This window comes from Anser brachyrhynchus (genome assembly GCF_964034855.1).
Source record: "Anser brachyrhynchus genome assembly, chromosome: 8".
In the NCBI taxonomy this organism is placed as follows: Eukaryota; Metazoa; Chordata; class Aves; order Anseriformes; family Anatidae; genus Anser; species Anser brachyrhynchus.
This window is the reverse complement of record NC_137702.1, coordinates 13,464,887-13,480,457: the sequence shown is the minus strand read 5'-3', so window position 1 is coordinate 13,480,457 and position 15,571 is coordinate 13,464,887. Positions and strand designations below refer to the sequence as shown.

Below are 15,571 nucleotides of genomic sequence, written 5' to 3'. Positions count from 1 at the left end.
ATCCACCAGAATCGGTGTTAAATATGATATGAATAACATACTATAAGAATTGAAAGTATACTACACATATAAAATGTATATTTTCACACACATATGGATTTAATAATGCAACCCTATGAAGAGCCACATTGACTAATTCTACAGCTTGTTTTGTTCATTAATCATACCATACTTCTTGCCTCATTGTTCCTGTTTCAGCATCACACCTCAGAGGGGAAGTATGTTAATTATACCAGCTCTGCTGCAGCTGTTGCAGTCACTGAGCACACTGGAGGGTAGCAAGCACAAGCTAGCACTCCCTTAAGATATTGGTTTGCTTCCCCACTGCTCCTGATAAGGGCAGGAATCAGGACTTCACATTGTCAGATCTCATTGGGCAGGAAGGGTCACTGTGCAGAGCCCCCCAAGGGCAGAAGAGATTTCCTCCATATCAAGCTACCTTCGCACTTTGAATATTTCTGCTAAGAGGAAGAGAATTACTTGCATCTTTCTATATCTGACGTTTGCATTTTAAGAAAATGATAGGACCACCTGTACTAATATGTTCTTAGGCCAAGTTTATAGTAGATTGAATCCTTCACATTTTGGAACTAATTTTATTGTTTTTAAAATTAGGTTGAAACCATCATACCATCAAAGCCTTGTTTTAAAAGCAAAAACAGCTTTGTGTACTGTGGTTAAAGAACAACATCCTCAATGTATCTATTTCCTCATACCCATTAGCCCAGGAAGCATCATATACCTTTCTTCAAGGGCAGGTATTATACAGAGTCTCTAGGAAAAGGGAAGCTTAAGCACAGACCATTTATGAAAAACATTACTCCAGTACTTGAAAGGATAAAACCATTACCCAAAGCCATCACTAGGCTTCTTAGTATTTACAGCTTTTAGAAGAGTGTGTGAGACATGTACTCTCTGACCTGTTCCCCCACTCCCCCCCACCTTGTACAAGAGAAAAAAATACTCTAAATGTAATTCTGGTATTCAATGGATAGATTTAATCTACACCAGCCTGGTATTTTCAGCTATTTTACCCATATTTTCCCATCAAAATACAATCTATACATCTTTTAGAAATATTCACAAACTGAAAAAACAGTACTCAACTAGATATTTTTTGCATTAATATAAAGAAAAATCCCTACTACTACTAGAAGCAGATATAAAGAACAGCTTAAAGAGCATACATACACCTTAAAAATATATATATATTTCCTACACAGAAAAAAAAAACACAGACATAATAGATACTGAACAACATCTCTTTGAACCTAATGATCTACTTCAATTTTTACCTAGAAAAAAATAAGAAAACTTGAATTACAGGTGATAATTGCTGAACACTGATCATTAAGACACAGTACATAATGTTCTACTAGAATTTAAGTTACAATTATTAGTTACGTATCATGTTCTGTTATTTTGGAAAAAAATGCCCACAAAAACATATAAATGAGAAATTCCAATAAAGAAAGGCATAGAAGCATTACTTTATGTTGAAAACATAGCATTAAGGCTGAAAGAGTAAAGCACTGAACAATCTCATAGTACTTTTGAAACCAAAAGAGAAAAATTTACTTGAGCTCAGTTTTATGAAGCACCTTGTTGAGGCTAATTGAGGATGGAGTAATAAAAGGGCTTGGGTCAGCTGTGAGTTGTGTGTATAGAGAATATAAATCTTGTCTCTCCCAAAATACAGGTGTTGGTGTTGCTGCCTTATAACTTTTATGAAAATTTTAGGGCTTTTTCTTGTATAGCATAATCTATGGTATATCTGTTGCTGAAAATTAACACTTAGAGTGTTGATGTTGTCATTAGGGATTATATGAATTATTGTCTGTTGTAAACAGGAACTCATGTTCTCTTTGCCCTTCTTTCTTATAAGTGACTAGTTCTACTTTTCTCATGAGGCTTTTGAGATGAAAGTTTTCTTCTTTAAGTGTTTATGCTAGACTTCCTTTTCTTTGTAAGGAACATAACTCTTTTAAAGAGAATTAGGTTTCTAGGTCTTTCCTCTAACCTTCTCTATGTATAAATGAACACTTATTTTGGTGTTAAAATTTGACTTGATTTTTTAGTTATAGTATATGTAGCTTAGAACCAGACTAAAATAACCTAGAAGGGACAAAAAGAAATAAAATAAATCCTATAGGGCCTATTAAAGGCTCCTTCAAGACTCTTTTTTTGGGGAAAAAAAAAGTCACTGCTATGAAAGCTAGGGTTTCAACTGTTTAGTTCTTCCTCCAGAAAATAAGATCTTGTTAATATAAACAATATAAAATAAGGCTTGTTTCCAGCTAGGTTTCTGAAACTCCAATATTTCATTATATTTCTCATAGTTGTACTGCATTATGTTTTCACAGGGTTGGACAACCAACTGACATCTAGTAAATAACGCTGTAAATATCCCAAATATCCCTTGTCTGAATGCTGTCCTAGCTGTCCTATCAGGCCTGTAAAAACTAATGTCATGTTGTAAACTAGACCAGAACAGTAACTTGGCCTCTGCAGATAGGGCCAGAGGGAAAAAAAAAAAAAAAAAAAAAAGAGTAACCTGACATCAGCAAAATATTTAAAATTAACCATAGCTTTGCATCTGAACTGATAGAACTAGTCTTAATCACTTGGGTTATGAAAACAGAAGAATGGCATTACCTCTATTTTCAACCCAGAGATGGACAAATTTTTTGTATCCTAAAGCTCCATATTGCCTGACTGTTCAATGTATTGTATTAAGGTATTCTGAAAAACTGAGCAAATAGAGTGGAAATTGCTTATGAATATAATTCAGGACTGTGATATTTCAGGCCTGTTATTTACTGAGCATTTGCTGATGTGGTTTTGTTTCATAGAACTGCATATTCAGTGGTGACACTCAGACTGCATTCAAGCTACATCAGCACATTTAGTGAAAGTCTTTTAAGGTAAGAAATACAATATTTCACAGTAAAGGCTATAAATCTGCCTTTTGATACATAAGTATTAATTTACAGTTGTGAACTTGCACTTTCTGCAAGGCCTGCAGTGGATGGCAAACTCTGTGTAATGGAACAAATCCCTCCATGAGGCTCCTGTCCCTAGCGAGCATTGATAAGAGGGAGATGCGTACCTTGTTTTTCAATTAGTGAAGCTGAAACGGTCTTTAGAAAGGGGTGAACAATAACAACAACAAATGGCAAACAGACTGAATAAGAAATGGATAACTGACCCAGCTATGCAGTAGATTAAACTCTTAATTACTTTACTTTATCTCACCAAAGGTTTGGAAGTTAAGTCCAACATATATCTTTATTCAACAGGGTACTACATCCATACTATCAATATTCAGAGAGCTTCAGTATGCACACTACTGACATTATTGAAGAGACACAAATATCTTTTAATGTAATCAATTACAACTAACTACTTAGTTTATTTGGGTGAATGAGTTTGTGGATGACAAAAGGAGTCAGGCAAACGCAGCTGGAAATTCTAAATATGATGTCTGTATTACAAATTTAAAGGCAGTAACAGTTTCCAATTTTCCTTTGCAATAGTTAAAACTTTATACCTGGTTTAGGTAGTTAACAAATTTCTGCCCCTTCAGGATTAGTGTGGATTGCTGTCATGGTATATTACTTTCATTTTCAACTAAACAATTTGCCTGAAAAATAGCTATTTGTTTTCCTTCATTAACATTTTCTTGTATTTTTTTTTTCTTGTCCCAACGTACAAGAGTGCATTTGTTAATTAAGGTGTCCAACTTCTTATTAAGGTAGTTCAAGAAAAGATAACTAAGGAATTTATTGTGAGGTGAAAAATATTTCACAATAATTATTGTGAAAATTAGTCTTCTTGGCTATTGATGGTGCACTTGTCTGTTCTTGAGAATAGACTACTCTTCCCTGTACCTATGTTGTCTTAACCATCCCTGAAAACATAGCTATTCTGAACAGACTTGACCAAGTGGTCCCATATTTATAGAATCATAGAATATCTGAGTTGGCAGGTACCCACAAGGATCATTGAGTCTAACTCCTGGGTTCCCAAAGGACCACCCAAAAATCAGACCATGTGTCTGAGAGCATTGTCCAAATGCTTCTTGAACTCAGGCAGGCTGGGTGCCATGACCACTTTCCTGGCTAACCTGTTCCAATTCCTGATCACCTTCTCGGTGAAGAACCTTTTACTGATATCCAGCCTGAACCTTCCCTGTTGCAATTTCATGCTGTTCCCTTAGTCCCCGCTGTCCCCATGCTGTCCCCACTAGTGACAAGAGAGGAGAGATCTGTGCCTGCCTCTCCGCTCTGCCTATTCATCTCCTTTTATTTTTTCTGTGAACACAACATTCAGATTAGGAGGGTTATATGTAGAAATACCAGTACTGAATTCTTTCATGACTTGCTATCCATCACTGCAAAGGAATATAGCCCTTTAAATTACAGTAGACAAATATAACTATACAAAAGATATCTACGCTGTACTATTGGAATAATTTTCTGTTGATTCTTCTGGCCACCAGGAGAAGAAATGCATTGGAGGTGAAGAGTGCTTGGCCATACAACTGCCTTATACTTTCAGATAGTAATGTAGGTGATACTGTGAAAACAAAATAGGTATTTGGCTGATTACAAAGGGTTATCAGAAAATCCGTAATTTATTATGTTTGCGCTATAAGCATTTGAAACTGTACAGCCATGCAGTAAGAGACGGTTGTGGAAATCCTGCAGTGTAAAAAAATGAAAGAAAAGCTGGGAGAAGGAAAAAAAATATTATGCCTATTGCACAGTTAGCAAACTGAAAAATAGTTTTTTTAATCACCTGAACACCTCATCTAAAAGATGACACTTTTTCCTTGACTACCTCTCTCAGTGACCTCACTGTTCTGTTTTTGAAACTGGTGGAATTTGATGGGATGCTTGTCTCCAAGTGTCTGTTTTCTGCTGGCTTCACTTCTTGATAGCTAGTAGGTCTTCAGTAAGTGAATTTTGATCTCCAGGGCCCTGTGAAGAGCAAAGAAAAACAAAACAACTCCTGAAACCATGACATCCTGTTACCTTGTGGTAGTTCATGATTTGTGAAATAACTTGCAAAAAAATGTGTAGATGTGAGGTTTTTAATACTGTTGTGACTTACTCAGTGTGTGTTCTTACATATCCTTCCAAGATACAATGCTGGAGTAGTAGTTCTGAACTGCTCATCAAGTAACCACCAAACTTTAGTGGAACTTTTCTGGTCTACTTATCTCCTGACTTCTTGTTTTACAAAGGACTCCTCGTTTCTTTTTTTTTTTTTCCTCAAGTTATGAATTTTCTCCATAGATAACTTAAACATGTTGTAATAGAATCAGAATTCTGTGCTTCAGGTACCATAGCTAAAAATTAAGAATTATATATTGTTTCACAGTGCATATGTAAATTTGATTCTGTTTTGATTATTTATTGACGTGTTTTCTTGGTCAATATCTATAATTCTTTTTAATAGTACTCTACTGAATCCTCTTGCAGGGAGCTATACTCAGAAAAAAACTCTGAACAACTGTCATCATTTTTTTTCTGCCTTGGTTGTTTATTAATAACACTTCAGATTTCACCACCCTTTCTTCTGAAGCCTAATTTTCCCACAGTTATTTCCTACAGTTCCTCATAATTATCTCCTTCAGTTTGGAATTCTGACCCTCTGAATTTCTTCAAGAAATTTGTGAGCAAACACAGTATCTGTTATATGTTGCAAACAAATGTGAGTAATATCAACAATCCTACTCGAACACTTTTTTTCCTCTTGAAAGAAAAACAGTCCTAGCTTCAACAATATTCCTGACTATGCATCATGTCAGCTGTTATCTCCACACCTTCTTAGAAGGGAAGCTGGAAACAGTGCTGATTTCCCCCAGTTTATGATCAGGTGGCAATCTTGTCTTTTTACCAGTTATTTGCAAACTTGTAAACGTACTATATCTCTGTCAATTGTGCATATGATGAAAATGTTAAGTTGAAAGCACTGTATAACAATGAAGTGTTTGGGTTTTTTTTTGTTTTGTTTTTTTCTGAATGTAAAAATGGCCTAAAATAATGACTGATTTCAGATCTGAGTCATCTCAGATAGGTTAGGTCAGAAATCTAAAGTTGGCAAAACTATTAACAATGTTGAGATTTCTACACCAGCAAAACAGTCTGCCCTATCTGATTAAATGAGAAATACTGTTCCTTGTCCCAGCATCCCATGCTGACAGCTTCACTCTTACACTTGTGTTGGGGGATGCTTTTGTGTAGACTTCTGTGTCACTGTGGACACCCTGTCAATATTCATGTCCTTATACAGAAACTTGATAGTGTAAGATAGGAGGAATGTGACTAATGAAATGTTTTCTTGCTAAGGTATCAATTATTATTCCCCTATCTTCCTCACCCCTCACATCTACCCATTACAGTGGCTAGCTCATTCAGCTGGACTATTTAACTCTTGCACCAATACCTTTTTTTTTCCCCTGTATCTTCAACATGCTTATATACCTGTGGCCAGACAAAAATTCAGTCAATACTGCATAGTAAAATCAAAGGTATAATGAATACCAAATCAAGATACTTAAATGTACATGTCAAATGTGATTGAAATGCACAGTGAAAGTGAGATCCAAGTTTAAAAAGCAGTCTTATAAATACTTTAAACTACAGTATTATATGATTTCAACTCTGGAAGTTACAGACAAATTCTAAACAAGACACAAGAATTTTTTAATTATTATTTATATATATATATATTTTTTTAAGGTGAGCATTTAATTTCAACTTCCCAAAGACCAGATTGGCATATGAGGTCTTATTTCACAGAACTTTCATGCTTTCAGAACTTGTGGAGCATCAGGTTGGTTCAAGACATTAGACTGTTAAAATTGTCATTTCAATTTTTCTGCATTTCATTTTAAATTCTTTTTAATGCTGGCGTTACATGGGCCACAGCATAAATAAGAAAACAGGATTTGCATTTAGAATGCTGTAAAATACTCTTCCTTTGGGTATACTTAGCAAAGGTACCATATACCCATTTTTATAAATCAAGATAATAGTACTGAAAGCAAAACAATTTGATTAGGTACTAAATTCAAAATGTTACAAGACTGTGGTCTAACAGCAACCAGGAACTTACGTCAGGCTACTTGTATGGCACTGTCTAGAGTGGAAAATTAAAGTGACAGGTTTAAGAGATACAGACAATCTTGTTCTTATTCAGCTTCAGGGTTCTTGCTAGTATCTGTTATGAGGCGTAATGTAATACCTACACATATACTATAAACAGTGAGACTTTTATAGATATGTCAAAAGGATACCATTTGTGAAATAAAATGAATTACAACCTTGTAAAAGTTCTATAATTTATACTTTTATATGCATTCCCCCCTGAGAGACATGGAACAAAAGTAAAGCCTATATTTTTTACTTGTGTATAACCAAGGTAATAAACTATAGTTTTCAGTTATGGGAGATAAAAACACTGCCCTTAGCTAAACTAATAAATAGAGCCATTAAAGCTTATACAATTTTAATTAATGATTATCTAAACTTTTTAGAGTATTTCATTTCTGATTAGTAGGTCTCAGTGACATGCACATGAGCATTCAACTATCATCCTCATCTTTTCCTTTAAGTTTCTTTCACCTTCTTTGGATATCAAAGTCACTGTAAGAAGTTACTCTTCCCCCCCCCTTCTTTCTCATCTGACTCAATCATTACTTGATACACTTACAATTAGGAAGAAATTCTTCTTGAGGCTACAATAGATGTTTGCAGGCTTCCTCTAAAACAACACAGCCTCCTCCCATCTTTTTCTGATAATGACATTAAAAAAAATATCTTTATGGTTTAGAGATACTTGGCAAGTAACTGCATTCCTTTCCTATCAAGTTTTACGGCTTTTATACAGCCAGCATAGCCCATTTAATCTCATACTCATTCTATACATACTTTTTTTTTTTTTTGCTGGTATTTTCCTGCCTACCCTCTTATAATTAGGAGCTGGGCCCCTGAGGGCCCAATTAGCCAACATGTGAATGTAATTATAACCCTTGAAATGTTTCTTTCCATGTGTGTCTGTGATATGACTTTGACCATGCATAATGTGAACCCACTCACAAGGAAAGTTAATCCCCTAATCATTTGTATAGAGAGCTTTTCTCAGATTTATAGGAGGAATACAAATGATTATAGAATAATCATACTCCAGATAGTGTAATAAATATGTAATGCTTCTGTGGCAGTATTGAAGAAACAATCCAAGTTCCAGAGTTCTTTAGTACCTCTATTTCCACAGAATTGTAAGTTCAGTGACCCAGCTAATGTGTCAATAATACCTGGATTTACTTTACTTCTGGGATTTTAAAACTTTATTTAAATATTTGAGATTTAACCTCCTTATTATTTCCTTGCTTCTCTGAGGCAAGAGGTTACATAAACTCCTATTCTCAGGGTCTGCAATGTGGGGAAAGTAAAATCTGAATTTCTGAAATGTGATTCCAAATATTTTCTAGAGTTTTTCTTACGATTATTTTTGTCACACTGTACATAATGATCACATAATGGTGACCAATCTCCCGACCATCTGGATATTTTTATTTTACTTTTCACATGACTGGGTAAAACGTTTATAGAAAAACTTTTCAGTGCTTTTTAAGGGCTGTTACTAAAAAGTATAATAAATGTTAAGTCTGACAGGCATGTCTGGTGCAATATTGGAAGTATTAATTCCTACTTATTCTATGCTGACTTCTTTACTACACTGTCTGAAAGGTATAAAACCCCACAAAAAAAAATAAATCTCTTGGACATTAACATCCATCACTGTTTGTCATGTCTGTATTGGGTTGGACCTGGTTAGGAAACAAAGTCATGTGCCTTCTGAAAAGAAAAGAGAAAAAATGAAAGTTATTTTTTGGAAATATGTTTATATCTAAATACAGGTACTGTACAAAATCTGTGGTAAACAAAATAGACCAAACTCATGAGAACATATCTAAGCTAACAATCTTACGTTGTCTGCCTGATTGTCAAAATGGCCTATTAATTGGGTTTTGTCTGTAGTTTGCTTTTTACTTCATATCTAAGATCATTTAATCATAAGTTCATAAATAAGTCCCAGAAATATTTGCCTGTTTAAATTGACTCCTATGAGATGTAACAGGTTGGCATTATGGGAGAGACTTGGTGTATCAAAACTACTTATGGCTGGCACCTTCCATTTTCATTAAAAATAAAGCACTGCAGCAGATGGGCTTCGAAGATAATTTTAAGATTTATGTGCCAGCCCATGGGAGGCCTCCAGTGCAAACTGTTTCTTTACAAAGAATTGGAGCATGCCAGGTCAGGGCAGGGGACCAGGCAGCCTGTTTCTTACATTGAAAATTTTTTTTTCATGCACTTGTTAACTTTCATTCTACATGTACAAACAAGTCATTTTAATAGGAGAAGTATGCAGCCATTTAAGGATAAATTGTCTAATACTATTCTGAAAAGGCACATCCTCTTTTTCATTTCTGTTTACCTTAGATCAAAGATATTTTAGATTTCCTTGATTTAATTGATTTAATAATTTATATCCTTCAGTATTTAACTACTGAATTTACCTGGACTCCTTAGAGATTTTAAAAATGTCAGCAGTTTTGCATGTTAATCCTATGAATTCTGTTGAGCTTTCCACAGTACATACTTGCCAGAATGCTGCAACAGGCTGAACCCACTAGCTGTCTTCAGAGTAACAAAAAATGTATCCTGGTATTACAATGGTGTCTCCAAACATTCTGTGCTCACCTCTGGTATAAACCTTCAATTTTACCATTTCAGCTGTCACACTTAATTGGTCCCTGTATGTATTTTCAGATAAAGTAATTGGTCTTTGTGTGTCTGAAAAATCAAAAAAGAGAACAAAAATCCTCTCATTTTTTTCTGATTGCTATAGGATATTATTTGGACATAAGACTTCATGGACCTTTTTTGTGCATCTTAGCTTGCATTTCTGAACATTGAAGCTTTTAATTTCTGACCCTGGTTCAACAGGTAAAATTCCTTCTGTGAAAGCAAAATGATCATTTGTCTTCTACATTTCCAAATTCTAAATTCTGCCACATTAAAAAAAAAATAAAAATTCTTAGAGTTTATGTATTTCCTTACCAAAACGACTAGTGTTTTTTTTTCTGTCTCTGGAAATTGGCATGTGGAAAGACACTAAACCTCCTGCAGACAAGGGTGAGAAAATCAGTTCTCCTGAACAGGATACATCCTGTCCAAAGCTGTTTCAGTTATTATAGACTTCTATTAAGATTGAGTAGCAGATCTGTGCTCAAATCTGAGATTTACTAGGAGTCTTGTCCACAAGGTCAAATACATAGTTGCACGTGCTTGCAGACATACTGTAAAGTTCTAAGTATGTGTCATTAGTTCTTTAATTCCCTAAAGTTCCTAAATTATCACAAATATCAGCTGCACTAATTATGGACTTTTTGTGCTGCAGGACAAGTCTATTAAGAAATTAATGGAATACTGCTATCATGTAGTGTCTTGCTAGTCATTAGATCTTTATGATATTAGGATGCCTATAAATGAGACACTACAAGTCCTAATTTAAACATTTGATATCTTTTTAGTTCCTTCAGTTGATCAGAAAGAACATTTGTAGCTAGAAAAAAATTTTAGTTAGATCAAAAGTGATTGCTTATAAGATTTTATATATTTTTTTAATATGTTCATCTATCTTGCATTTGCTTCGTGCTCAAGGTATTTTAGGATAGTCCTGTTCATGAAAGAGAGCAATATAATGTTAATTGCTGTAAAACACATTGCAAAAAAGCTGGAGTATTTACAAAAGTCTTGCAATCTAAATATGTCTGGGAATTGCCTACTGTAAGATAATAGCAATAGACATGACACAGATTGTCTTTAATAGTGACCATTTGTGTTATCAACATCAATTACATTTGGGTCAGCAATACCAATAAAGCAAAGATCCTGCCTCAATTGTGCGTGTGTTTTTTTTTGTTTGTTTCAGGTCTTTGTTGTTTCTTTAGAAAGTATACGGCTATTTCAATTAACTTCAAAAAACTTATGGCTTCAAATTTCTTTAAAGTGTTACAACACAGAACCAGTTCCAGGTTGAAGTATATCTTGTTTGGGATGTTTTTCAGTGGCCTGTTATGGTATAAATCCTGCAATATTTGGCGATTGCTAGCAATTTTTCTTCCTGTTTGTAAAATTGCAGGTTTCTTCACTTGGTTGCTGAAAAGCTTGTTTGTATCTCTATGGATTCTCCTCACATTATGCGGTTGGACCAGCAGCAATAAGTATAGCAAGAATATGTCTATCAAGAACTGAGGAATCAGCAGAAAAAGCAACATCAAAAGACAGTTATTCATCATAATCATCATCATTAGCAGAAAAATAAGATCCAGAATGAATTCCTACAGGACTCATTTCAGCTAAATAGCCAATGTTTTGGATAGGCAATGTGTTGGTTTTATAAGGCTTCCTGATGTACTTAGAGGAAGCAAAATGAAGCTGTTTCAGGGTATTTAACTAGAATAGGTGTTTTTTATCCCTTTTTTATCCCAAAAAGTCATAGTTTCTCCATGCAAAAATGGTATGTATAAACTGGTATTTTTAATATTTTTGTGTAATAAACTCCTAGTTTAGGGAATGGAACACTTATTTGTTGCCACTGAACTTCTTAATACTTGCATAGTGACTGAAGAAAAGTAAAATCCTGAGTGCCTTGAATTGCTGTTTAGGGAAGCTGTTCTGTCTTTGGTTTTGAGGAGATCTTCAATGTGTGTTAGATGTTACTAATAATAGCAGATGCAAGTGTTCCCCTTTGCATTAATGAAGTTCTAGCTATGCATACAAGGACAAATTTTATGGGTGAAAACTGTAGCAACAATATACATAGACTGTAGTGCAAGCAAATGTTCAATACTAAGTTCTCAGGTATAGTAAAACAAAAGGAGGAAAATGTCAATAGAGCTAAAAAAAAAAACTACAACATTGACATTGCATAATAAAACTGACATTTTAATAGATGTTTCAGTTACACAAAAGATAGAATAATACATTTCTAAGATTGCTCGTTCCAGGACTCACTGTACTTCAAATAAGCTCTTCCATGTGCATCAAGTAAAGGATTCTCCTCTAGACTGGATTGCAACAATCCTAAAAACAGAAGTAAACAGCTATTATGGGGAAGAACCTGACTGAAAAAGAGAAAACCATGCTGAGATTCATGCTGATACTACTGGCTCAGTGATCTGTGTATTACCTTGCAAGTGTTACAAAGCATAATTTTGAGTTTGGAGTTTTCTGACATGGCATTTCCTTTTTTTTCTTACTTTAAGGAGGGGAGTATTTTTTATTCAGAGCTGACTTTGACTTAGGACATGGTCAATTCCTATTCTTCCCAAAGGACTACATTGTTTGCATAGAGGTTTTATTTCCAATCTGAAAATTCATAGATCACAGAACTCACAAATATTTGCTTCTACAAATATACTGTGGAGTCTCACAAAGTCCCCTTCTGAGTTTATGATGGACCTTCCCTTAGTTAAAAACACTGAACTTGACTGGAAACCAAGAGTCCACCCGCTGTCCTTTTTACTGCAGAGAAAGGTTTTATAGTGCATTAATCCCAGGGTGTGCATGCATAATACTTGAATTTGTTATAGCATTAACATTTTAATTACTGATGAATACTTATGGTCTATAAATATTTATTAAACTAGATTCACGTTTTCAGTGTTCTATGTTCTCACTGGGCCACAGCTTGATTGAAGAGACCTAGTGACTAAGTGTTTCCCAGGTGTGAGTAGTGTTCTTTGTTCACAAAGTGCATAATTTTAAGTGCTACATGTCACATGCCAATAAGATCATGTTATCCCACCCTTTCAGAGTACTAGAATCAAAGAAAATTACCACAAAGTAGGTTCTGGAAGAGCAATTTAAAATTCTTTCTAAGCAAAAAATCATATCTGATGAAGCCTATTACCTTCCTTAATATTAGCTGCACTTGAAATTTAAAATTGAACAATTTATCAGCTTCCTAACAGAGTGGATCAGGAAGTGTGATCCTATTTACACACATTTCAAAGAATGACAGTTGGAAACATTTTCATCTATTCTAACACATTATATAAAATTAGATATTTAAAAAGAAGAAGAAAAAAAAGGCAATTGAGTATTCTCATAAGCTCCAATATCTAAATATGAGAGAGACATCCATTGTTGTGAAGTGTGATGAAAGTGCATTCAGAAATAATGAAATAATGAAAGGTCTGGTGGAACACTGATCAGTTGTGCTTTCTTATCTGGTCAAATAATGCTTTTCTAGATTAAGGGTTCTTTACTGAAGTAAGTTAATTGCAAACTGAAATAAGATTTTTTTTTTAAATGTGAGATATAATTATTCCATAGAATTAACATCTATTACTGTACCTATATTCATAGATTTTATAATTGGTTTAATGTCTACTTGAATTTACATAGCATAGATGGCTGAAACAAGTACTGTACTGAAATAAACAGATGTCAGGAAAAAAATGAACCACCTGTTATAGGTTATTTAACACATTATGGGTTATTTAACTGCCATCGTATACAATCAGATTTGGATTCTTATTTGAAACAATTATATTTTATTTATCTAACATGAAAAAATGTGTTTATTCACATTACTAGATGCTGGGCTAACCTACTCATGGTTTCACATGGTAGAGCTTTATAAGTAGTCTTTATTGTCATGTTTTTATGGTCTTTCCTTTCATGTATCTGAATACACCATCAGCATTCACTGTCTTTAGTAATGTATAGGTACTCTTTTTTGTAACTACAGGCACAAATTGAAGTGCACAAAATTACTAGCTTTTTACATGTGTATTTCATATTCAAATGTTCTTTTGTACTGTTCCTTAAATATTTTAAAATAATGTTAAAAATTCTAAGTTTGCTGTGCACTCCATCCTTAGCAAATGCAAAATTAAGTAGTACTTCAGAACTGCATTTCTAAAGAGATCCCAGCTATAAGCCTGCATAAACAATAATAAAGGGTATCAATCACCTTTATCATCACAGAAATTTCTCTTCTGCTCACTTTCTTTTCAATCAACTGGTTCATAAAATAGATTCAAATGCTGAGTTCGGCACGCAGTTTAGATCAATTTTTTTTCTTTTTTTTTTTTTTCCCTCACTTGTATGACAAAGAATCTGAAATATGCCCCTTAAAACACTGGGATAGTGTCTGTTAAATGCGTCTGTTTGCCCTGAATAGTCCTTGAATTATACCATAGGGATGTAACTGGGTAGAATGATATGAAATGAATTATTATGATCAATCATGTTTCATACAGTAGTAGCCAAATAGCAACTAAATAATAATACACATAACAAATAATACACATAATAAACAAATAATAGCAAATAGCTAGATGAGGTACAGAGGCAGAGGAGCAAATGGTTTTCCTAAGCTGCTTATAATCTAAATGGATGAGTTGGAAAATATGAGTGAAGGAAAAGATTTAGTATAAAAAAAGTGAACACAGAGATGGTAGGAAGTGGATATGATTTGCTAAATGTTTTTATATGAAAAGAAATTAAGGATTTATCAGGAGAGGATCAACTGAAAAGAACATGCAAGCAAAGTAAATGAGCTCTTGAGTCAAGAGAGTGAGGCAAGAGTAGAGGAAATGTAAGACAGAGGCAGCATGGCAGAGACCTGAAGCAAAGGGACTGTAAAGAGATTGTTCTTTCAGTTATTCCTAATTGCCCAAGACCATCTGGCTATTTTTACTCATTTGGGCTTATTTCTAAAGCTGTAGGGAGAGCATGGTAATAGATGCAGTGAATGGGGGAAACGTCACCTGGGTTCTAGTCAAAATGGGGATTCTTTGGCACTGTGTCAGTCACAGGCAGTGGCAGGAAAAAAATAAATTATGGAAACATTGATATGTCTCTCCTTTATGAATTTTGTAAGGACACATTTTCATTAAGTGGTCTGCAAGCACAATCTGTAAATGTGGTTCACCTGTCCCTGCAAGACAGTACAGGCACTTCTCGTGGGGGAAGCTCTCATTGATTCCAAAATATATGCATCAGAAATTTTGGAGAAATCCTAGCTAATCCCAATAATGTTGTACCTTCAGAAGCGGAAAAAGAAACATAAATAAGAAATAACACAGTGATCTATCCATGGGTTTTTGACTAGAAAGTATATTAAAATCTTAAAATACTGCTGAAGTTATCAGGGTAAAAAAAGAGTCAAACGTAAGGGCTGAAACCAATCAAAGCTTTCAGTGTTAAGCAGCATTATTTTCTCTGGAGCTAATCTATGCACATTGCATTTATCATCTAAACAGTTCTAGTACTACAACTGGTGATGATATTATATCGCCAAAAGAAAGGGGAAAAATCTTAGAGATGATCATTTATCTGCCTTCTCTCTTCTCCTTTACTTCTTGGAAAGCCATTTATGTTTAGCTCACCTTTTAAAAGAAAGGGAAAGCAAAAAAGGGGACAAGGTGCTAAATTTGACATCAGTCAGTCTTTCTATCCTTTCTTTTTGTTTTCTG

The 15,571-nt window shown here is 34.4% G+C and overlaps 1 long non-coding RNA gene across 3 annotated transcripts; it reads left to right on the top strand.

The window, feature by feature from the left end:
- The first annotated feature begins 1,721 nt into the window (after positions 1-1,721).
- On the top strand, positions 1,722-14,365 carry LOC308199221. Of its 3 annotated transcripts, XR_013954504.1 has the most exons (5): positions 1,722-1,768; positions 2,364-2,737; positions 2,853-2,924; positions 9,928-10,025; positions 11,224-14,365. It is a non-coding gene; the product is annotated as an uncharacterized lncRNA (long non-coding RNA). The 3 variants fall into 3 exon arrangements; XR_013954506.1 differs by lacking the exon at positions 1,722-1,768 and having other exon boundaries at positions 1,803-2,737; XR_013954505.1 differs by lacking the exons at positions 1,722-1,768; positions 9,928-10,025 and having other exon boundaries at positions 1,803-2,737.
- The last annotated feature ends 1,206 nt before the right edge of the window (positions 14,366-15,571 follow it).